The 24531-nt window shown below is 41.6% G+C and overlaps 1 protein-coding gene across 36 annotated transcripts in view; it reads left to right on the top strand.

Annotated features, from left to right (window-relative positions):
- Positions 1 to 24531, top strand: part of STXBP6 (syntaxin binding protein 6) — a 266713-nt gene that overhangs the window by 36568 nt on the left and 205614 nt on the right. For 12 of the 36 annotated variants that reach the window (XM_055556312.1, XM_055556319.1, XM_055556295.1 and 9 more), the window contains one exon: positions 3768 to 3870. The exons of 15 other annotated variants lie outside the window; for them this stretch is intronic. The gene's annotated coding sequence lies outside the window, so the exon portion shown is untranslated. Of the gene's footprint in view, positions 1 to 3767; positions 3871 to 4169; positions 4283 to 13245; positions 13532 to 24531 lie in introns of all 36 variants that reach the window. 9 more of the 36 variants (XM_055556310.1, XM_055556311.1, XM_055556315.1 and 6 more) reach the window with 2 other exon arrangements.

Genomic DNA, 24531 nt, shown 5'->3' with positions numbered 1-24531 from the left:
GCCTCCCTGTCCATCACCAACTCCCGGAGTCCAACCAAACCCATGTTCATTGAGTTGGTGATGCCATCCAGCCATCTCATCCTCTGTCGTCCCCTTCTCCTCCTGCCTTCAATCTTTCCCAGCATCAGGGTCTTTTCAAATGAGTCAGCTCTTTGCATCAGGTGGCCAAAGTATTGGAGTTTCACCTTCAAAATCAGTCCTACCAATGAACACCCAGGGCTGATCTCCTTTAGGATGGACTGGTTGGATCTCCTTGCAGTCCAAGGGATGCTCAAGAGTCTTCTCCAACACCACAGTTCAAAAGCATCAATTCTTCGGTGCTCAGCTTTCTTTCTTTATTTTTTTTTTAATTTTATTTTATTTTTAAACTTTACATAACTGTATTAGTTTTGCCAAATATCAAAATGAATCCGCCACAGGTATACATGTGTTCCCCATCCTGAACCCTCCTCCCTCCTCCCTCCCCATTCCATCCCTCTGGGTCGTTATTTTTCTTTTCAGTTTTTTTTGTATCAGGATCCAGATAAAGTCCATACATTGCAATTCATTGACATGCTGCTTCAGTCCCTTTAGTCTGTAGGTTCACCCTTCACTATTTTTTTTTAAAAATTCCTTGCAATTTACTTTTTGCTAAACCAGAACATTTATTCCGGTTCATAGGCTGGCTTTTTGCCAGTAACACCCCATGGAGTTAAAAGTTTCTGTATTTAACATACTCCTCTAGCCACTGTATTTCTTGGGAATTGATAGTCATATGTAGAGTCTAGCTCAAATTCTGTATCCATTGTTTTGGTCAGGAATACTGTGGGTGTGTTGTGTACTCTGATCAGGAGGCATTTAACACAAGTTCCCTGTGTGGGTGGGTGTATGAGTGAGAAAGAGATGTGAACAGTTAATGGGGATACTTACTGCCTAATCAATTCATTCAGTTCAGTTCAGTCGCTCAGTTGTGTCCGACTCTTTTCAAAATCTTCATTTCCATCATTTCTTCATTTATTAGCTGGCCTGCTCTGATAAAGAGAAACCTCTGCTTATCAGCTACTTGGTTCTCCTCGGGTACAATTTATATGGGAAAGGCAGGAAATAACGCCCAATTCTTTTCCCTTTATTTACCAGTTTTTAGTTAGTTCACTCTTGAACAGCTTGGGAGTTAGGGGTGGCGACCCTTCATGTAGCTGAAAATTTACATATAACTTATAGTCCAGTTCTTCCCATTAGTGGGTTCAACTAACAACAGCTTGTGTAGCACTGTAGTATATACTATTGAAAGAAATCCACATATACGTGAACCTGCACAGTTCAAACCTGTGTTGTTCAAGGGTCAACTGTTCTTGGCTCCATTAGCCAACTAATTAGTAATGTTCATAAAAGGTAACCATTGAGAGAAGGTAAGAGAAACAGATATGTAATTCATGAAGAATTCATGAATTCAAAATACTGGTGTTTTAACCTATTGCGTTTATTCCTGACACTAAAATTGTCCCATCTTTGGCTAGTAGGAGTCCCTTTGTTCTGGCTCCTGGATCCTTTTGATATGATTCTAGTGGTCTCTGACAGCTTCCCTGCTTTCAGTATGTTAAGATATTCAAGGCCAGTAGTTCTCAAAGTGTAATCTGAAGATGCCTGAGGGCTCCTAAAACCCTCTGAAGGGATCTGTGAAGTCAAAACAGTTTTCATTACAGTTCTAAGACATTCTTTACCTCTTTTACTTTTATTTTCTTATGTATTTATTGGAGTTTTCTAGAGGCTACCTTTTGGCTCCTGGAATAGGTGTGTATGTCCTTATATTCCCTGAAATTTTCTAAGATAAGGTCTTTAGAATCTTCAATAATCTCTAAGAATATAAAAGGGTCCTAAAACCAAATAACTTGACCATTGTTGCTCTAGGCTCATTTTTCTTGCCACATATATGGAATCACTGGTGTCTGTAAATCAGCTCTCTATTTTAGTCAACTTTTGAAACTTTGTTGTATTGTGTGTGAGTGATCTGCTCCAAATCTCAAAGCTAATAAATAGCAAAACCAGAATTTGAACCTAGATGTTTATGTAGTAGTTCCCCCCCCATAAAACAATCACCAATGTCCAAAATGTATGATTAATTGAAGCTTAGAAGCTATAAACACTGCCTGAAATGCCAGACAGGTACATTTTAGGAGCCACCAAGCAAAATTAGCAGTTTTCTTTCTCTAGTGGAATGGCTCTCAAAAAGGGAAAAATGGATGTAGATGCAGGATGAGTGGTTGCTGTAGCCCCATGATATAATAACAAACTATGCACAGAATCCACTGTTTTTTCTGGTCACAGTAGGGAAATTCAAAATGCAGTAGTAACTCATTAACATGTTAACTTTGAAAGATTTCAGTTTTCTGGAGAAAAGCTTGCTTGGCCTGTGGAATTCAATAATGGCTTAATGTGCCCCACTAATTTCTGAACCCAGAGTCAGATTGATTGCTTGACCATGCAGTTTAGAAATAACTTTCTTTCATCTTGTAGTTAGTTGAATCAAATCCTACAAGAAAGCACCCTGCAATTTTCAAAGCTGAATAATGGTGCCTGCAGCTTGGAACTACAGTTTTTCCATTAGTTTGGGATTAGCAGATGCAAACTATTGCACGGAGAATGGATAAACAGCAAAGTCCTACTGTATATTACAGGGGACTATATTTAGTATTCTGCATAAGCCATAATGGAAGAGAATATGAAAAAGAATATATATTTGTTTAACTGAGTCACTTTGCTGTACAGCAGAAATGAACACAACATCGTAAGACAATTATACGTCAATAAAATTAAAAAAATTTTCCATCACTGAATAGTATATGAACCTCTGAGAGATGGCTAGTTAAAACCGCTGGATTTTGCAGTTCTGGGTCCTCAGGAAAATCTTTATTTTGTCTCACTCTGTTGAGCTGAACTCAGTGGCTTGTGCTTTGTTCACCATTCTCAGTCACTGCGGCTTGTCTTGGATAATGAACAACACTGACTTATTTCCCATGCACAAAGGAGAGTGTCCATCATAAGAAAGGAAGTAAGCCTTCAAAAGCGCTTTGAGGTTAGCCTGAGTACGGGAGAGGAGAAGCCTATGTAATGTGCTTGAGTGTTTGCCAAAAGTAAAAAAAGTACCTGAAAGCCTCAGGTATTGTCATGGAGGAAGCTTGGTTCAAAGCTCACATCACCAGTCAGGCGCTTCATCATCGTTCTGGGGTTCGGGTGAGGAGTGGGGCCAGGAATTCACCCAGTTTCAGGGCCCTGAGTGAAATACAGGTTTCTTTGCTGGGAAGGAGATTTTGAGTTCTAAGTAAGTTTTGGTCTTTATGGAAAAACTCATTTTCCATGGAGCCTTGTTTGTGTTTTTTCTCAACATTCAGTCTGTCACAGCGAAGTGATTTAAATATCTGCTCTTGGTGACCTGTTGTGTTTAGATTCATGGATTTGCAAAGTCAGGTGGTCTAGCTGAGTCATCTCATCGACATTGCTGAAGATAGTTTTAGAATACGGGCAAGTCAGGAGTATGAAGTGGAAAGGTAGGTTTCATAGGGTCATGGCAGAATTTTATTTTCTTTTGTATTTGTCCTTTTGAATAAATTGAAAAAAAAATGTTTTTTAATTTATGTGCAATTCACTAAACAGACCCATCTCCATATGGAGATCATGTGGTATATGATGAAGCAAGCTTTGAACTTACTGCTAGGGAATGTTAGGAATTTTGGGTTCTGGTGTCACTGAGGAAAATGGCCCCGCCTTATGACACTTTGTTTCCTGTTTAGAAAATTCTGTTCCTTCATAAGGACCTTGAAGAACTAGAGGAAAGGTGCTGTATGTGCGGAGTTTTCCATAAAGTGCAGTCCTAACGAAAAGTCTGAGTTAAAGGTAGGTGAATGCTCTATAAAAACATGATTTGTGTATATATGAGATATTTATTAGTTTATGCCATACGTATTTATTTACTTACGTGTGAAGTAGCCTCAGGCAATTTGAAGTCAGATTTAAAATTCAGGTTCTGTTCACTTACTGTCCTTTTCTCTCTTAAGAACAAAGAATAGAAAGGCCTAGGAAGTGGAAATTGAAATTGATTTTAATTGCCTGAACAAGTTTACTGGAGAATCATTTTATTGAAGTGAAAATGAAGGCCAGATTCTTTTTGTTTTTTTATCTGTGTCTAATTCCAGGCCATTTTGGAGTTGTCCATAAATCTCTCTTCAGGTCTAAGGGAGAATATCCATCAAAGTGAGCCAAATGTAACAACTCTCTGTGACGACTGCCTTGGCTAAAAGTCTCTATGGTGAGAATTCAGAATTTCAGGAGTGCATTTGGAGGTGGGATGGATTATACCGATGAGTCGTACGAGGACACAGAGACTATTTTAGACTCTCTCAGTGTGCTCTTGAAACTCTGAAGACCTAGTCCCTGTTCCCCAAAGCTCAGTGAGCCACTGTTGGGAGCATTTGGCTTTTGTACCCTTCAGGTGTGTTTGAGTTAAAACACAGCTAAAGTTAGACTGCTGTGGAAGGTGGGGATGGCCTCTTAGAACAGCATTTGTCTCTGGAGAGTGCCACTCTTTCAGAAAAGATAAATAATGGCCTCAAGTGATTTGTAACTCATACAATGGCAGTCACAGTTGCTTAAATTTAATGCTATATTATGTACAAATGTGTAGTATTTTGATTTGGTTCTAGAAGCAAGTTTTTTGTGTGTGTGATGTAGTTTTGCATGAAAAGGCTGCATGCCGGTGCTTTATAGAAACCAATGGGACTGGGAGAGCTACTCTGTGTAGTTGAGGATCAATGCCAAGTTGGAGTGGGTTCTCAAACAGTATGTGACACTGTGGCCATGCCACGTTCCTTAGTGAATGGGATTGGGCTTGTTGGCTTTCTGTTTCACTAAAGAAAGAGAAGCTTTTCTATGTATTTGATTATGCTCCGTGATATGTAGAACATGACATTTGGGGGCTTAGGTTTGGGGGGAAAATGTAGTTTAATCATTTATTGCATAGTTTGGTATAATTTGTGCAGCTTTTCTCTCTCTTGCCTTGAGAATAAAGTAGGAAAATGGAAAAGCAAAAAACTCAGGTGATCTGCAAATGAAATTAAGAGGAAAATGTCTCTAGGAAATAAAACAGGAAGACACATATTTAAGTTTTACAACATCAAATATTAAAAACCAGTGATCAAGAATCCTCTGCTTACCAAACTATTTTAAAATTTCACTTAAAATTTTTTTAATTGATGTGTAGCTTATTTACAATGTCATGTTCATTTCTTGTGTACAGTAAAGTGATTCTGTTAAATATATATTCTTTTTCATATTCTCTTCCATTATGGTTTATCACACTGTCGAATATAGTTCCCTTTGCTATTAGTAGGACCTTGTTGTTTATTTGATACAGAGTACTTTGTATCTGCTAATCTCAAACTCCTAATTTAGAGATTTCAATTTTTCATTGCTACCTTTCTTAACTCGATGTCTTATAAAGTTTTATAGTCATTTGAAGTTGTTCTGAAATCAAAACAAAACAAATTTGCTGGAAATGATCTTAGCTGTCACCCAGTCTGTCCTTTGTATTTTGCTGATGAGTCTATCCACTAACTCACAGTGAAGGCATATCTGACTTTCAGTATTCCCCATGCCTAGTGTTTAATATACTGGCTGGCTGGTGGGCTGACTATAGAGTAGTACTTATTAAACAAAAACAAAAAATACTTGACACAAACCTTTTTACCAGAGTGTATTTGAATAGAGTCTTTGTGGAAATTTTGAAAAGTATGGTTGAGGGTATAAGAACAACTCTTCTTTTGGAGATTTGGAAACTTTGCCATTCTTTCATGAATTGTTAGATCCCAGTGTCTTTAGAATGTGAATTCTAAAAACTTAGGTATAAATTGTACAAAAGTGTTTTAGTGTGTAAAATATCATTGTTACACATTCTCTTCAAGCTGATAATTTCTCTTACTGTTACTTTGTGAGTATTAATTATTGTTTAAGAGTCCACAGAATGAATGAATGAACAAGGCTTATCACTGTCAATAGAGATTATTTTCCCCATGCAAAAAATGAAATAAAATGCAGATTTTTAAAGTTCCATCAAGAAATAGTTTGGCAAATGAATAATAACATTCAATGATTTTTTTTTTTTTTTTAAACAACCTGAAGGAATTTATCTTATCAGGTCATGGCCCTGTTTGGAAAGCTGAGAATTTGAACTTGAACTGTGTTTTTTTTGTTTGTTTTTTTTTTTACTTTTTCTTTAAATGAATTGTGGCTACTTCCATGGGTAGAAGTGGGTCCAGGATTTGATCATCTTGCTCACATGAGACTCAGGAAATTTTGTTTCTGAAGCTATTGGAAGGAATTTCCCATCCTCCTGCCTGGTTTCATACCTCAGGTACTGGTGTTGGCCTCATGGGCAGGTCTCTGGAAGGGAGAGGGAGTGAGGCGCATGTGGTCCTTGTTTGGTGAAAGGCTGCCTAAACCTCCACTCTGGAGATTCTGTCCATTTTCAGCTTATGTGGGGACTTTAAGATGGCATGGGTAATAGCTTGGGTTTCTAGAAGCCCTGCTTTATGGCCTAACAAATGGGTTGTCTTGTGAGATCTTTTTCTGAGATGTTCTGACTAGGTCAAAAGAATCCAGCTATGCTGCAACATTGCAGCAATCATTTCTTTGGTGATTAAAACCCTCAGATTTTGGAGGAAAGAATCCAAATATCTTCTTTATTTCATCCATTCCTGCCGCAAAAGTTTATGCAGTACTTCTAGTACTCTAGGCACTGTTTTGGGTGCTGGACACCATGGACATAATTCCCTGTCCTTACAGAGCTTCTTATGGGGAGAAAGGCATACAAGTAAGTTAAATATGTTGATGATATGAGCCCTGGAGAAAATTAAAGCAGGGATGGAGGTAGGAATAGGGCTGAAGGACCCATACAGTATCTTGCATTACTTCCGGTGACTGATTAGCCCCACAGGCACGAAACAGACCAGTCCTTTATGTGTTGTGACCGATTGAGCTGTCATGTCACCACCAGCATGGCCACTGTCACAGCCGGAAGGCATTTATTTCACACCTATTAGCAAGATTGTGTACAGAATGAGTCATACAGATGAGTCCTCAAGACTGGCAGCCCTCATGTGGACACATGGAGAGGACTTAGGGATGACAAATTTTAAAAATGATGGTATTCTTTCAGCAAATGTTTACTGAATGATAGCATCTAGACAAGGCATTGTGGAGAATAACACGATAAATCACATGTACACCTTGCTAGCAGAGTGTAGAGTCTAGTATATTTGCATATAGTAGATCATTTGCATATCAGTGACTTCACATTTGAGAGAGACTAGGAAAGCCCTGACATATGCTGGTTTCTCCTTTTGCTGAGGCATGGTTTGCTGTTAGCTGCTTTTGGAGGGGGCGTGGGATAACTAACCTCGGAGTGGTGGGTTAGCAGTTGCCTGGTGTCTAAATTCCAGGGCAACACGATTTCTATCTCTTGTTGAATGTGTAAAATGCCTTTGAAGTGAAATACGCTTTCTTTGTGAAAGATTGCTCTGAGAAAAAGGTCAGCTTCTAGTGCTGGTGAGGAAAGGTGCTGATTCTAAGGCGTGACAGTTCTTAGCCAGAAAACGGAATCATTGAGGGTCTCAAGGAAATACTTAGCATTTTGCTCCTTTTGGGGGGAATCATATACTGTACTAGTATTCTGCCAGCTCAGAGATGAGCCCCTCATGAGGATATTATTTGGATGGATCTTGAGAAGGTCCCTGAAGAAAGTGTGGGCATGGGAGGATTTATCTCCCTTGTCTGAGGGTGACTCTTGGAGGAAGCTAAGCAAAACTTCTTTATGTGCTGCATCTCTTGGATCCTAATATCAGGTTATTCCCGTTCCTTCTAAGTAAAGGGTCACCCATCTTTGTATGAGGCTCCCTGCCATTTATTATACAGATGGAATCAAAAGTTTACTGCATAGAGTTTCATATATAGACACGTGTGCAGTCCTGCATCCATGCATATCCACAGAGGGCAGGGAAAACTTGGAAGGGAGGGCACAGTCATAAAATACAAGGGCAGAGGCTGTTGGCTACTCACCAAAATCTACATTTCCCTCTTCTTTTTTAAAAAAATGTATTTCTGACTGTGCTGAGTCTTCATTGCTGTGCACAGGCTTTCTCTAGTTGTGGCGAGCAGGGACTATTCTCTAGTTGTGGTGTGCAGGCTTCTCCTTGTGGTGGCTTCTGTTGTTGCAAAGCACAGGCTCTAGGTGTGCAAGCTTTAGTAGTTGTGGCCCTTCAGATCAGTCGCTCAGTCGTATCCGACTCTTTGCGACCCCATGAATCGCAGCACGCCAGGCCTCCCTGTCCATCACCAACTCCCGGAGTTCACTCAGACTCACGTCCATCGAGTCAGTGATGCCATCCAGCCATCTCATCCTCTGTCGTCCCCTTCTCCTCTTGCCCCCAATCCCTCCCAGCATCAGAGTCTTTTCCAATGAGTCAACTCTTCGCATGAGGTGGCCAAAGTACTGGAGTTTCAGCTTTAGCATCATTCCTTCCAAAGAAATCCCAGGGCTGATCTCCTTCAGAATGGACTGGTTGGGCTCAGTAGTTATGGCACATGGGCTCTGTTGCCTGATGGCATGTGGGATCTTCCCCAACCAGGGATCAAATCTGTGTCCCCTGCTTTGGCAGGTGGATTCTTAGCCACTGGACTGCCAGGAAAGCCCCACATTTCCCTTTTCCGAGCCTGCAGCAAGAATGCAGTTTCCAAGCTCCTTTGCATTTTAAGCACAGCATGTAACTGAGTTCTAGTCAATAGAATGATCCTGATAAAGATGGCAGAGCCTGGAAAGTTGAGTCCCTATTTCAGTGTGAGGAACAGGAAGACTTCATTCATCCCCTTCCCCAGACAAAACATTCTAAGGTTTTTGAGCCATTATATATTTTGAGGTCTATTTCAGCAGTGACTAGCCTTTCTTCATTAGTACTGATTCTTTGTGTGGTAAGCCAGAGAGTCAGGGACCACAGTTTCAAGGCCTTATTCTTACTTTGTTGGAACACTGGATCCAGTGTTTCCACCTGAATGGCAGAATCAGTGCTATTGAATGAAGGTGGTTATTGTGCTCATAGGTTCAGGCTGTGTGTTCATTATTGCACTCACCATTCATTGCTTACAGATGGCTATAGAGGGTAGAGTCCAGGGAATGCTTGCCGACGCTGATATTTCTTCTTTTTCTCCTCTTGTCCGCAAATATATTAGTTGATGAGACCACCTCAAATGGGACTCTTGAGTTGGAGGTAACCAAAAACTCAAAGAGAAATAAACAGGTGGTTGATGGGGTTGGGGGGAGTGTGGGAAGAGGAAAGAAATAGATGAGGGAGATTGAGGTACAAACTTCTAATTTCAAAACAAATGAGTCATAGGCATGAAACGCACAGTGTAGAGAATATAGTCAATAGCTATGGAATGTATCTGTAAGGTGATATATCGTAACTAGATATTGCAGTAATCATTTTGAAATGTATAGAAATACTGAGTTACTATGTTGTGTAACAGGAACTAACATGGTGTTGTAGGTCCTTTAGACTTCAAAAACAAATGAACTCAGAAAAAGAGATCAGATTTGGGGTTACCAGATGTGGGGGATGGGGGAAGAGGAATTGGATGAAGGCAGTCAAAAGGTACAAGCTTCCAGTTATAAGATAAGTAAATACTAGGGATGTAATGTTAACATGATAAATACAGTTAACACTGCTGTATGTTATACATGAAAGTTAACAGTAAATCCTGAGTACTTATCACAAGGAAAAAAAGTCTATTTATTTAATTTTGTATCTATATGAGATGATGATGTTTAGCTGCTATGTTGTGACTGACTCTTTTGCAACCCCATGGACTGTAGCCCACCAGGCAACTCTGTCCATGGAATTTTCCAGGCAAGAATACTGGAGTGGGTTGCCATTTCCTTCTCCAGATGAGATGATGAATGTTCACTAAACTTACTGTGATAATCATTTTATGATGTATGTAAGTCAAATCATCATGCTGCACACATTAAACTTCTGCCATGCTATATGTCAATCATATCTCATCAAAACTGGAAGAAAAAAAATCACATGGATTTCCTATAGGCAAAAAAAGTGTTTCAGCAGTTAGCGATTTTATTAAGAGCTGAGCGGTGCATTTGACTTCAGGTGCTGTTTCTCTGTGATTCTTAATCCAATCAGACCTTCATCCACAGATTGCCACACCTCAGCTATCTTTGTATTCTTCTCTTAGTTCTTTACCCCAGAACATAACACAACACTTTATATATTATATGTGGCTAAATAAATGTTTGATGGATTAATTACTTAAATCTCTTATGCTGGAAGAGCTTCATGAGCTAGTTTCGTGCTTGGTGAATAGTTCTTTCCATGATGAACCTCAATTCCTGCTGCAGTTATGTTGCTGTCGATTCACGTGATGGTTCATCTTGTTGTTTAACTTCCTGATGCGGCCCTTAGCTAATGACAGAAGTCACCCAGCTTGAGGTTTGAGAAGGGAAAGTGGTGATGTGCTAAATGGTTGCTATATGAATGTAGCAGAATATGTCTTGACCTGGTTCCAAAAGTACTTGTAGGGCTCATGTCTGTTAAATGATAACTGAACCACGTTCCTATGCTTTTCTTGGCAAAAGAGTCCTCCCATGTACTCTACCGCTCAATGTAATAAACGAACAAAAAATTAGTTTTTATCTGCCTGGTGACTAGGTTTGTATCTTAGGTGTTGCTTGACTCAGGGAAGGTTCTAGAGAATTCTCTGAAAAAAGATGCCTACACATTCATAATGAGGCTTGTTCCCCCTAATGCAATTATAGCTGAAATCCTTCCCTCAGGGATTTATATTCCTTCTTAAGAGCACATTTTAATAGTGGTACTACAACAGAAGGATGACTGAACAGGATTGAGGGCACTAATGGCCAGGGAGGAAATTAGGGGTTTCATCAGCATGTATATCTGCCTTGAGCAACAGTGAGGTTACCTTCCATGTCTTTCTTCACTGGCCTTTTCTTCCTCTCTGGCTGAGAGGTGACTTTGAAAGGAGCTGGCCAGAGCCTTTCTCTGATCTTGCCCTTCTCACTTCTTTTGTCAGTTTATGATCCTTTTGCCAAAAGTCAGTGAAGCAAAAGATCATCTTTATATCTTTGATTGTTTAACCTTTACATGTGATGTGAACATTTCACGTTTCAGCTGGCTGACTTGTTGCTTAACTTCGACTGGTTTGGTGAAGACAGGGAAACTATTGTTTCTTTATCAGGACTTACAAAGTCATAAGAACTCAATTGTATAGGCTTCCCTGTCATAAATTACTTAAAAATTGTAAGCATGGATGTTGTAAATATGGTGCTGATTATCTTTTCTCAAAATAGTCTGTGATAATTAATAGTGAAGACGTTAAAATTTTCCTGCGTTTCAATTTACTGTCCTAAATGACATTATAGTGGCCTGAAAATATTGGGCCAGTCTCATCTACTTAAAGGAATTTGTTTGGGAGAATGTTTTTACCAAGCATCTGTATATCGAGTTACAGGAAAAGCAAGTAGTTTGTAATGTGGACAAACTAGTGTAACCTGAGAAACTAACTCAGTGACTCTACATTTTAGACCAGAGACCTAATAGTAGGTATACGTTTGAACAGAGACTAAGGATTAATAAGTTCAAGAATATTTATTGCTTTACTGTAGAAGATAATGCTACCCTTTGCCTTCAATATAGTTGCTATGATGAAAAAATAAAAAATCATCGCCCTAAGGGCTTACTTAACTTCTGTCAACTGATATGCCCTGTCCCATATTTGACAAAAAATTACAGGACATGCCAACAGATAAGAAAAAGTACTGTAGAGGCAATGCAATAAGCAAAAACTAGATTCTCGAACAACATGGACATTAGAACTATCAGACAAGGAAATTAAACGAATTATAATATGTCAAAAGCTCTAATTCAAAAAGTAGACAACATGCAAGAACAGATGGGTAACATAAGCAGACAGATTGAAATTCAGAAATAATAAAAAGAAAATGCTAGAAATCAGAAACATAGTTAACAAAAATGCAAAGTAATTTTGACAGTCTCGTAAGTAAACTTGATACTAACAAAGAAAGAATCGGTGAACTTCAAGATAGATCAACAGAGACTTTCCAAACTGAAATGCAAAGAGAAAACATCCGTTTTTAAAAAGAACAGAACATAGAAAGTCTGTGGAATGATATGAAAAATTATAGCATATGTACCATTGAAATTCCAGAAGAAGAAAAAGGAGTGGAAGAAGTATCTGAAGTGATAAGGGCTGAAAACTTTCCCAAACTAATAACAGACACGAAGCCACACATCCTGGAGGGTTGAGATAAATACCTGAGGGCTCTCCCCACCCCCTGCGCCAAATATACACTTTTCCTTTTTTCACACGAATTCTCCAGTTCTCTGACACCAACTAGGTGTCTAGCAATTCAATTCTGATGCCAGTTCTTGAAGTTAGTGTAGAACCGATAAGGGAAGGACTCAATCCCACAAGTCTGTCCCCACTTCAGATGCCAACAAATGGAGACCTCGGGCTACCCATATTTCTGCCCAGTTAACAATAAATTCTTGGGTGCCACAACCCCAAGTCCCTGAGGTTGGATAATTTGCTAAAACAACTCACAGAACTCAGGAAAAGTGCTTTTCTTACAATTATCAGCTTATTATAAAGGATACAGCTCAGGAATAGCCATAGCCAAATTGGGGGGACGGGGTATAGAGCTTCTATGTCCTCTCTGGGGGTGCACCTTTGTATGTTCACCACCCTGAAAGTTTTCTGAACTTCATTGTCTAGAGGTTTTTATGGAGGTTTTACTACGTAGGCATACTGGGCTCAATCATTGGCCATTGTTGATTCAGTCTCTACCCCCCTCTCCTCCCTGGAGGTCAACAAAGAGGGTGCTACTGAAAATTCCAACCCTCCAATCATGCTCTGGTCTTTGTGGCAAGCAGATCCTATCCTGAAGCTCTATCCCTGAGTCCACAAGAGTTACCTTATTAGCATAAACTCAGGGATGGTTGGAAAGAACTTTTTATGAATAACAAGGCACTCCTGTTACTCTGGCAATTTCAAGAGTTTTAGGAGTTCTGTGCCAGGAACCAGGGATGAAGACCAAATATGTACTTCCCATTATATCATAATGCCCCTCCCCCCTAAACTATAGTAAGGCATGTCTTATTCCAACTTCAGAAAACCAAAGCTGGAGAAAATTCTGAAGGAAGCTGGAGGGGGAGAAAGAACACCTTGCTGTGGAGGAAGAAGGATAGGAATTACTGTGGCTTCTTGCTCATCAGAAACCGTGTAAAGCAAGAAGAGGGACATCTTCAGACTGTTGAAAGAAAAGAACTTTTTCATTCATACCAGCCACCTTCATTGAGTTTCTGTGCTGCCATCTGGAATATTAACAGGAAATAGTAAACCATGAATGGGCTCTCAAACAGCTCACAGGGGCCTGAAGAAGAAATGTAGCTGCCGTGTGAGTTTACATAAATTACGTTCCCCCTCTGGGCCTTAGTCTCTTAACCTGCTCAGTAAGAGTATTGGACTAGGTTAGTGGCCTTCTATGCTTCTCTTTCTTTAGAAATAGAACTTGTAGTCAAAGGAACTTATACTTTAAGTTGGGAGCAGATAACAGTGGAGGTGTTGTATTTGAGCTTAGAATAGTGATGGGTGGGAAGTGATGCTGAGGTTTCCCCCTCCCCATCTCAAGGAGGCTCCTGTGGGGACTCTGTGGGACCCCCGGGGCTTTGGAGGAGCACTGGTGGAAAACTCCTGACCTAGCAACAGAGCCCTTGCAGGTGTGAAGACTCTATAGCTAAGCCACTAAGCTATTTTGGCGACAGTGCTTCCTTCCTAAAGTGACACCTTCAGATGTCTCTGTTTTGGCCTAGTTTCTTCCCTACCTAATGTTGTGTGCACATCCACATTTAGTGTCTTTTCTCATTATACCTAAAGGGCTTCTCTACTTTATGCCCTTCTGACCATTTTTCTTCTCTCATATCTCTTGTTTCTTATCCATTTTTTCCACTTTAATTTGTGTGAGTAGACTGGCCTTTTTAGGATACAAGGAAAATAAGAGGTAGCACCTACTCAGTGAACACGGTGGGCACTGTTCTAAACAGTTCATATAAATGACCTCAGTTTGAACTCATGACACTTCATGAAGCAAGTGTTAATATCCTGACCCTTCAACAGATGAGGAGACCAGAGCAGGCACAAAGAGGCATATTAACGTGATGAGGTGAAAGAGTAAGAGTTGTCAGAACTGCAACTGCAACATAGATCTGCAGGCTCTAGAGTCCTTCCACCTAACCAGGGCCTAAATGTTTTTCTTGCTACTTTCACTTTTTGTTAATTCTCTGGAAGGGTATGCTCCCACTCATTCGTGTGTTGGTAGCTCTAAAGCTATGTCTCTGCTTCCTTTCCTTCCCTTCCCCTTTTTGAAAAGAGAGAAGTGAAATGCCAAGAGTGAAATAATTAAGGTTTAACTGAAACTCGCAAGGGGTGAGATTGTTGTTCTCAGTGGATTCCTCGGGGTAGGACGTAGGGAAGTGAAGCTGAGAGACTCAGGTGGAGCAAGACCATGTAGGCTGACAGTTCCAAGTTGCCAAGGAATTTGCTACAAGGGAGCAAGAGGGCAGGGCCGGCCCTAGCCCATTGTCAAAGTCAAGAGAGAGTAGAGTAGTGATGGAGTGGGGAAGGCTTTCTATTTTAAAAAAGCTGAACAGCTTTTAGGGAATGATTTCTCCTTTTGTGTTGCTGTGCGATTTTAACACTATTAAGTGTTAAATTAAAATTATTCTTAATATATTATTATTGTGCTGTGCTTAGTTGTTCAGTCGTGCCCAATTCTTTGCAATCTCATGGACTGTACCCTGCCAGGCTTCTCTGTCCTTGGGGATTCTCCAGGCAAGAATATGGAGTGGGTTGCCATGCTCTTCCCAACCCAGGGATCGAACCCAGGTCTCTTGCTGTCTGAGCCACCGGGGAAGTCCATAATAGTATTACCTGAAAATAAATAAAGAATGTGTGCCATCTTTAATCTGTGCTGAGTATGTTGTTGCTACCAAGAGATCAAGGAAAAAAGGAAATGATTAACCAAATTCCCTAAGGACTAAAACCTTTGAACTGCAAAATATTATGATGTTTACTTAGCAGAAATAAGCCCATTAAATGGCCAAGAAGCATTAAAAAAGTTAACCTAGAATCTTTTGGCCAGTGTTCTACCTATTTCATCATAAATTTGAAGTGTGAAAGGTAAGTTTTGAGAAGTAAAATTCACATAGATCTGGTACTTTTACCAAGAAATATACAAAACTTTAGAAAAAGTTAGCTATTTCTCTATTTAAACTATTTGGGGTGGCGAGAATGAGTTCCAATATGGAACCACTGCTCTAGTATATAGAGTAAATCTATATAGAGAAATCAATAGAAAGACCTTTGCCTCACTAAAGCATTTTTCTTTCCATTTACTGAGTTCTAAAAGTAACATTCAGATTTATGACATACTGGGTTTAAAGAAGTTTCAATCTGGTTTGTGTGAGGTTTTTGAAAGGAAAACAATAAAGTAAGTTTATGGGGATTTCATACACATTTTACTTTGGAACAGATGTTGGAAACTGGGTAGGCCTTCTAAAAGCAGAAAATGTGGGTTGATAAACATCCAGGAGAGTCCTAAGGTCATTTTATCTAGGTGGTTTGCCTATGGATAAATCCCAAAGATATGTTTTATTCCCAAGAAGCTTATTTTTCAAGAGCTACTTGATCATTTGGCTACCCCCCAAAAGAAAAATAAATCTTTTTACTTATTTTGGGAGTCTGTGGAAACTAAGAATAATATCTTCTGTAAACTTTCTACAGTGTTGGCAATTGGGTCTAGCAGTCCAGGGCAAATTCCTACCTTCTTTAAGAAGCATTCCCAAATCTCCCTATCAGGAATTAATATACACCTTATAATTTATAGATTTGTTCATTCATTGAACAAACTATTGAAAACCTGCTGTGTGGGATTAAAACTGTGAGCAAGATAAGTACACTACCTGACTTATCAGAATTCAAGTTTTCTGTGGGTCTACAGAATAAATACAGAATCACTGCTGTAATGGGTGAAGTTAGGCTGCGTGCAAATCTGCGAAGGCTTCCTGGAGAAGGTGTCAGCTAAGTAGGAGCTAACCGAATGAACAGAGTGGGTCAGGGGTACCACGTACAACTCTGGGGACAGCTTTGTGAAGAGAGTGAAGGAGGTGAGTGTTTCTGAAATGGAGAGGAGTTCGGAGTGGCTAGAGCATGGAATATGAGGAGGAGGAAGGAGTGGCAAGGAGAGCAGCTGGCGAGAGAAACAGTGGCTCTAGAACCCTGAGAGTCCTAGTGGGTTTTGCTCTCCTGATGGCAGTGGTGAGCCATCCAGGTGATGGCAGATGCTTTATAAAAATCACAGCAGCTGCTGTGGAGGGAGTTCATTGGGAGGCATGAGGTTATTACTGTTCAAGATCCAAGAGGTAAGCAACTCAGTCCCAGGATCCCATGTTTCAGGTTTATTTCCTGGGAATTAGTCCCTGTGCCACATACTGCATCAGTCAGCATCCAGTCAAAAAACAGATGCCAGGCTGGCACTTCAAATAGAGGCAATCAGATGTAGGGAACTGGAGACACAAGGTATTAGAGAGCTGAAAGACTAGCTAGTGGAAGCAGAAGTAACAGGGATTGTAACTCCAGGAAGCAGCTGCCATCTTGGGAGTGGGAGGAGCAAAGGGGAGTGGGTGTGGTCCAGTTCAGTTGCTCAGTCGTGTCCAGCTCTTTGCAACCCCATGGACTGCAGCACACCAGGCTTCCCTGTCTTTCACTAACTCCCAGAGCTTACTCAAACTCATGTCCATCGAGTTGGTGATGCCATCCAACTATCTCATCCTCTGTCGTCCCCTTCCTCCTCCTGCCTTTAATCTTTCCCAGCATCAGGGTCTTTTCCAATGAGTCAGTTCTTCACATCAGATGGCCAAAGTATTGGAGTTTCAGCTTCAACATCAGTCCTTCCAGTGAATATTCAGGACTGATTTCCTTTAGGATGGACTGGTTGGATCTCCTTGCAGTCCAAGGGACTCTCAAGAGTCTTCTACAACACCACAGTTCAAAACCATCAATTCTTCAGCCCCCAGCTTTCTTTATAGTCCAACTCTCACATCCATACATGACTACTGGAAAAGCTATAGCTTTGACTAGATGGACCTTTGTTGGAAAAGTAATGTCTCTGCTTTTTAATATGCTGTCTAGGATGGTCATAGTTTTTCTTCCAAGGAGCAAGTATTTTTTGATTTCATGGCTGTAGTCACCATCTGCAGTGATTTTTGGAGCCCCCCAAAATAAAGTCTGTCACTGTTTCCATTGTTTCCCCATCTATTTGCCATGAAGTGATGGGACCAGATGCCATGATCCTAGTTTTCTGAATGTTGAGTTTTAAACCAACTTTTTCACTCCTCTTTTACTTTCATCAAGAGGCTCTTTAGTTCTTCTTCACTTTCTGCCATAAGGGTGGTGTCATCTGCATATCTGAGGTTATTGATATTTCTCCTGGAAATCTTGATTCAGCTTGTGCTTCATCCAGCCCTGCATTTCGCATGATACGTATAAGTTAAATAAGCAGGGTATGGTTAACAACCTAGAAACTCAGAGAGGCCACCATAGAGCTGACCTGCCCACTGCTGAGGAGTGGCGTGGGTCTCCTGGGTGGGGTTACCTTATAGCTGGTCGGTGCTCCCCATCCAGGAGGCTGCATAGGTAGTATGCTACTGCTGCCGCTAAGTCACTTCAGTCGTGCCGACTCTGTGCGACCTCAGAGATGGCAGCCCACCAAGGCTCCCCGTCCCTGGGATTCTCCAGGCAAGAACACTGGAGTGGGTTGCCATTTCCTTCTCCAATGCATGAAACTGAAAAGTGAAAGTGAAGTTGCTTAGTCATGTCCGACTCTTAGTGACCCCATGGACCACAGTCCACCAGGGAAGTATACAGAGTGGCAAAAGCACAGGGAACTGGAGTAGCTGCTACTGTGAAGTCTGACAGGAGATGGAAAAGGAAGATGGAAGAAGAGTTCCTTCTCCCGTCTCTGCGTTCGGATTTCCTTCCAGGGACTCTCATCAGCAGAACTGAACAAGAAAGCAGTTGCAAGGCATTCTGGAAAATGGGATTTGCAGATTTCAACCTCTAGCACCATAAAACAGAATACAAAAGGGCAGGCCTGGGCTGAGAGACAGCTGGTAAATAATCTGCCCCAGGCGTTTGAGAAAAGTAACTCTAGCTCTGGGCTTCCTTGGTGGCTCAGACAATAAAGAATTTGCCTGCAATGGAGGAGACCTGGGTTTGATCCCTGGCTCGGGATGATCCCTGGAAAAGGGAATGGCTACCCACTTCAGTGTGTTGGACTGAGGCAAACCTGGATACTCATTGATCGGTTCAGTGGTTATTCTCGAGACAGGAGATGATGATAGCCTGATTGAGGGCTAGGAAGTGGGTAGATGCAGGTTTAAAATGTGAAATTGAGCAGGATTTGGCAACTGATGTATTGTGAGGGATCATGGCCTGGATCAGTGGGAGTGGAGGAGGAGGAGGAGAAGGCTTGTGTTTCTGGTTTCTGACTTGGGTGGCTGGTGGTGCTGTTTACTGAAGATAGGAACACAGGACTAGAAACTGTTTATGGGAAGATGATTTCTTCAGTTTTGGACTATTGAGTCTGTGTGTCTGTGGTTTATCCAGGTGGAAATTCATTATGTCTGTCTGGGAAGAAGATGTAGATGTGATTGGTTTTCGGCCTACAGGTGGTACTTGAAGTTTTAGGAATGAATGAAATTACCAAGGGAAACGATAGAGGGTAGAGAGAAGACAGCAGAGGGCAGAACCCAGAGGAGTAATAGCATCTTGGGAGAGAACACAGTACTGGAGAAAGGTTGATTGAAGGCAACTGTGAAGGTCAGAGAGGTTGCAACAGAAGGTCATGGTCAATAGTTCGGGTGCTCAAAAGTTGACTGTTGGGTGTTGCTGGTAACTTCTTTATCATACTCATCAGGTCTGCCTATTTCTCATTGTCCTTTATGGGTGATTGTCTTCGAGAATAATGTGGGCCTGGGACACTGCAGCACACCCCTCAGCATCTGGCCTTGATGTTCTGCATATGTGTATGTCCATCATACGTGTTTGTTCCATTGGGTTAATTAGGTATCTGCAAACTCCAGCTTGTGGATTGGCCACTTGTTTTTGTAAATAACGTTCTCTTGGAACACAGGCTGCCTGTTCATTTATCTGTTGCCTGTGCTCGCTTTCATGCTGTAACAGCAGAGTTGAGGACTTATGACTGAGACCCAATGGCTTCTAAACCTAAATTGTTTACTATGTGGCTCTTTATGTTTGCTGACCCCTGGATTATGGTCTTGAAGCTGTTTTATGTAAGCTGGTAAGACTGTATCTTTGACCTTTTTTTTTTTTTAAGTCTGTTTAATATGTTTAGGGGCGATGTAAAGCATAGAACATGCCTTCTTGGGATTGGTCACAGTTTTGTCTTTGGTATGAAGGCAGCAGAGCCAAGGGAAAGAAAAGTTAACAGAGGGTCACAGCAGTCTCTTTAGTCTGGCTGCGGGGCTGAGTAATACCCTTATGAGGAAATCTGCCAGCCCAGAGAAGATGGGACAAGAGGGAGCATGGGCCTTAAAGGCATGCATTTAAGATGGGCCTTTTCAGCCCTGTGATATACCAACCACTGTGCTAGGTGCCTGGGTTAATTTAGGAGCCGAGAATCTGTTTGGAGACACAGACCCACAAGCAGAAACTTACAGTTGCCTAATATGTGTCAGGCATAGTGATAAAGCCACACACGTGGTACAGAAGAGAGGCAGCTAACCAGCCTGGGGAGAAGCAGCGGGAGGAAGAATGGCCATACTGGGACAAGGCCCCTTGGGTGCTACTTCACCACGTGGGAGCTGGGAGACAATGTGGAGGGGAGAGGAGGTGGGGTGGGAGCTCTACCAGCTCTGCAGTCGGAAGTCCTGTGTGAGAAAGAGAGCCCCTGCGGTTGTGCAGTCATGAGACAAGGCAGTACTCAGAGGTTTACTTGTCTGTCACCAAAGTTTGCCTTCTAAGGCATTCTTTTTTATTTTTTAGCTGACATATTTAATGTGGTTTGAGTTTGTGGGAATCATAACCCTGAATTGGTTGATTTCTTGCCACCGCCCCCCCCCCCTTACATAAAGTACATACTGAAGTCATCTTGCATTAATATGTCTTTTGACTGGATTTGTCTTGCCTGTAGGGATGATGAAAGCTCAGTGAGCTGAGCATGTAACATAGGCGAGGGAAGTTTTTCTGTTTCTTTAGAACTCTGGACTTGCTGTCATTTTACTGTCCACGACCCTCAATATTGAGAAATTACATATTCAGGTTAATCTGACCATACTCCCCCAAAGGCCGTGTCAGCTCATTTGGCAGGTGTTAGGCCTAACATACGACTAGGGAAAGTGAGGTACACGCTTAGATTTGAAGTTGCTTGCCAATGTTCATTGCTTCCAGTAAGTTCTTTTGTTGTAAGAGTGACTCATACCAGTGACTCCAGGAAAATAGCAGTTTTTCATAATCCTGCATATGAACTGGAAAACCAGGTGTACCCAGGAAGCTCTGGGTGTTTCCTTTCCTTTTCTCTCTCTCTCTCCTTCTTCTTCTCTCTGCATATCCGCACCATCCTTTCCTCAGTCTACAGGTTGGTTTCCTCTATATCTTTGCCTTCTGTGTAATCTGTCTTCTTTCAGCCTCTCTCTGCATCATGAGATAAAGCTTCAGCTCCCACTACTACTGGGTCATTTGCCGTTTTATTTTAGAATCTGATTGGCCCAGTTTCTCTTTTTAAGCAAGAGCATATTGTAGCTGGATCGACTCTTCCTATGGCAGGGGCCTTTTTGTGTTCCACTCAGCTTGGACTGGGGACTGGGAAGATGTACCCATGCAACTTATAAAAGCAGGCAGTTGGGTAGCTCCCCTGAGGACCATAAAGTGAGAAGCAAGGCATTCTGAGTTGTGACCTGTCCAATATAGCCTTCTGGGCTTGGCTCATAACTCACTTCCTACATGTAGTTCCAAAGATACCTTCTTCTAATGTAGCCCAGTCTTCAAAGGTAATAGTACACGTTCACTTAGCCTTTCCTAATAGGACACACTCAAAAGTCATAGTCAGCTGCTGTTACATTGAGAAGCAGTCATGGGACCCCATCAGGCGACCTGAGTCCCCAACTCTCAGTGATGTCCATTTCAGCTCTGGTTCTCTCCCAGTGCAGTCTAGCCATTCTGGAACCCATGGACTAAACGTTACATGTAATACTTAACACATCCTGTTGTGTGCTCGTTTTTAAAAAGGGAAAAGAAATTTCTACCCCTTAATCTAGCTGTGTGGAGAAGGCAATGGCACCCCACTCCAGTACTCTTGCCTGGAAAATCCCATGGACGGAGGAGCCTGGTAGGCTGCAGTCCATGGGGTCGCTAGAGTTGGACACGACTGAGCGACTTCCCTTTCACTTTTCACTTTCATGCATTGGAGAAAGAAATGGCAACCCACTCCAGTGTTCTTGCCTGGAGAATCCCAGGGACGGGGGAGGCTGGTGGGCTGCCGTCTATGGGGTCGCACAGAGTTGGACACGACTGAAGCGACTTAGCAGCAGCAGCAGCAGTCTAGCTGTGAGATACATACATTGGTCACCAGCTCAGCCTATATTCTGCCTAGTGGAATAGAGCGCACATCCAGTAACAGGCAGCCTCCTGCTGGCATTGGGAGGCCAGATACTTGGACACAGTAAGACATATTGGAAGAGCCCTGACTGCTAAGCCCTTGGCTTGGTCCCTTTCCTCTTCGCCTATGAAATGAGTTCCTTGATCTGTAAACAGCTACTCTAGACTTGTCTTTTAGGCTGTTGATTGACCTGTCTCTTTGGAAAGACCGATGCCGTGGATTCTTCTATTTTCTTCCTATGCCTTTCCTTCTGCTTTTCTTCTGTGTCTTTCCTTGTTGAATTCTGGTTGTGCAGGTTTTTGTTTTTTTTTTAATGAGTTCTTTGATAGTTATTGGTGTGACATAGCATAAAACTATCAGCTCAGTGGCTGCAACTCAAACCAGAATCTTTTTGGATTTTTTTTTTTTTTCCTTTCAGCTCCTATTAAGAGTTTAGAGCACTCTAATTTTGTAATAGATAGAGTAGGTATCTATGGGGTTGGGATTCTGTAATCAAGTTTGTTTATCTCTGAGCATTCTTTCTTGGCTAATTTCCATGTGGTTTCTGAGTTAATTGCATAGGGAGAAGAAGAAAAAAGAAAAATTCTGTTTTCCACACTGTATTGATATGACTTTTGCGTTTACATTTAATCATTTGCACTTCTTCTATCTCAGTTCAGTGAGCTGTCTTTATATTTACATATCATTGAGAACTGTATGATAAATGAGAGGTAGAATTGGAATAGAGGAAATCAGCACAAATAACGAAGTACGTATCAAGGAATGGTGCAGCCATCAGCCAACACCAAATAACCTCAAACTCATTAAGGTATTGGAGTGTTGTTTTTTTTTTTTTTCCAGCATATGTTAGTCTTAATTTAGCTAGTAAAAGTTTCTGTTCCCAGCCCTGACCTCTTTCTCTTCAGAGCTTCCCAGCTTTTGCTGGGTTGGAATGGAGGGCTTACCAATGACAAGTGGATACAGGGGGATTTCTCTGTTTATAGGAGCATGCATACACACACATATACACATAGATAGATACAGAATTAAAAAAATCAAATTTGTAACAATATGCAGTGTTAGGTATTTCCTACAAGGTATAAAACAGATGGTGATTATCCTGAGAATGATGGTTTAGCATCATGTCATTTATTGCTCTCTAGGTATTTCTGAAGTGAAGTGAAGTTGCTCAGTTGTATCCAACTCTTTGCGATCCCATGGACTGTAGCCCACCAGGCTTCTCTGTCCAGGGGATTTTCCAGGCAAGAGTACTGGAGTGGGTTGCCATTTCCACAAAATCTAAAAAGTCTGCTGCATAGGCTATGAGCGAAAGGCCAGATATAATTGTATTAAAAAATGCAAGTAGTATATATTTAAGCTCTCTGCATGAAGCTGGGGATCCTTAGGACAGCAGCAGTTATTGAGAGCTGTTGACGTTTGTGTGTGTGTGTGTGTGTGTGTGGTGCAGTGGGGTGGATTAGGAGAAGAGAAAGCTGCAGGGTTAGTGTTGCTGAATCTTCCCAATCTTCAGGAGAAACTAGAAGTCTTTTTCTTCTCTTTGGCCACACCTTGTAGGATCCTAGTTCCCCAACCAGGGACTGAACTTGTGCTCAGCAGTGAAAGCACGGAGTTCTTGCCACTGGACCACCAGGGAATTCCCTAGAAGTCTGTCTCACATAAAATATGTGTTTTTATTTTTTTTATTTATTCATTTTTAATTGAAGGATGATTGTTTTACAGTATTTTGTTGGTTTCTACCAAACATCAACATGTATCAGCCATAGGTCTACCCATGTTGCCCCCACTTGAACATCCCCCCCCCCCACCATCCCACCCCTCCAGGCCATCACCAAGTCCCAGCTTGAGTTCCCTGAGTCATACAGCAAATTCCCACTGGCTATCTATTTTATGATGATGTATATTTCCATGTTACTGTCTACATACACTCACCCTTTGCTTTTTCTCCTCTCCAGCTGTGTCCATAAGTCATTTCTCAATATCTGTGTCTCCATTGCTGCCCTACAGATAGGTTCATCAGTACCATCTTTCTAGATTCCATTAAAATATGCAATTTTAAAATATACATGGGCCAAGAAAATTTATTCTTACAAAACTATCCATTGATGACCTCAGTCTATCCACTCCCACTACAGTGAACTGGTGGCGATAAATGAACATTTTACAAGTTCACCTTTTACCTCCCCTCCTTCCACATCGTACTTAAGATGAAATGGACATCTGAGGAGTTTATATTTCTCTCAGCCACCTTTTTCCTGCAGCAGCTTATCTGACCATTCCCCCCCAACACCACACAACGTACCTGGAGTTTCCCCTTGCTTTTCTGAAAATGTGGAATGATTCTAAAGCTGAAAAGTAACTCCAGTACTTTGGCCATCTCATGCAAAGAGTTGACTCATTGGAAAAGACTCTGATGCTGGGAGGGATTGGGAGCATGAGGAGACAGGGACGACAGAGGATGAGATGGCTGGATGGCATCACCGACTCGATGGACGTGAGTTTGAGTGAACTCCGGGAGTTAGTGATGGACGGGGAGGCCTGGGGTGCTGTGATTCATGGGGTCGCAAAGAGTCGGACATGACTGAGCGACTGAACTGAATTGAGGGTCAGTGCAGAAATGAATGTGTACCTGCAGGCAGAATGCTGCACTCACCTTAGGTCCAGCTGTGTCCATCTCTCCTGAAGTGTCCAGGGCACACCCCTAGCACAGATCCCAGATCCCAGGT

The sequence above is a fragment of the Bubalus kerabau genome, chromosome 19 (genome assembly GCF_029407905.1).
Source record: "Bubalus kerabau isolate K-KA32 ecotype Philippines breed swamp buffalo chromosome 19, PCC_UOA_SB_1v2, whole genome shotgun sequence".
Lineage (NCBI taxonomy): Eukaryota > Metazoa > Chordata > Mammalia > Artiodactyla > Bovidae > Bubalus > Bubalus kerabau.
The sequence above is the reverse complement of the archived record's forward strand: the minus strand, read 5'-3'. Positions and strand labels throughout refer to the sequence as shown.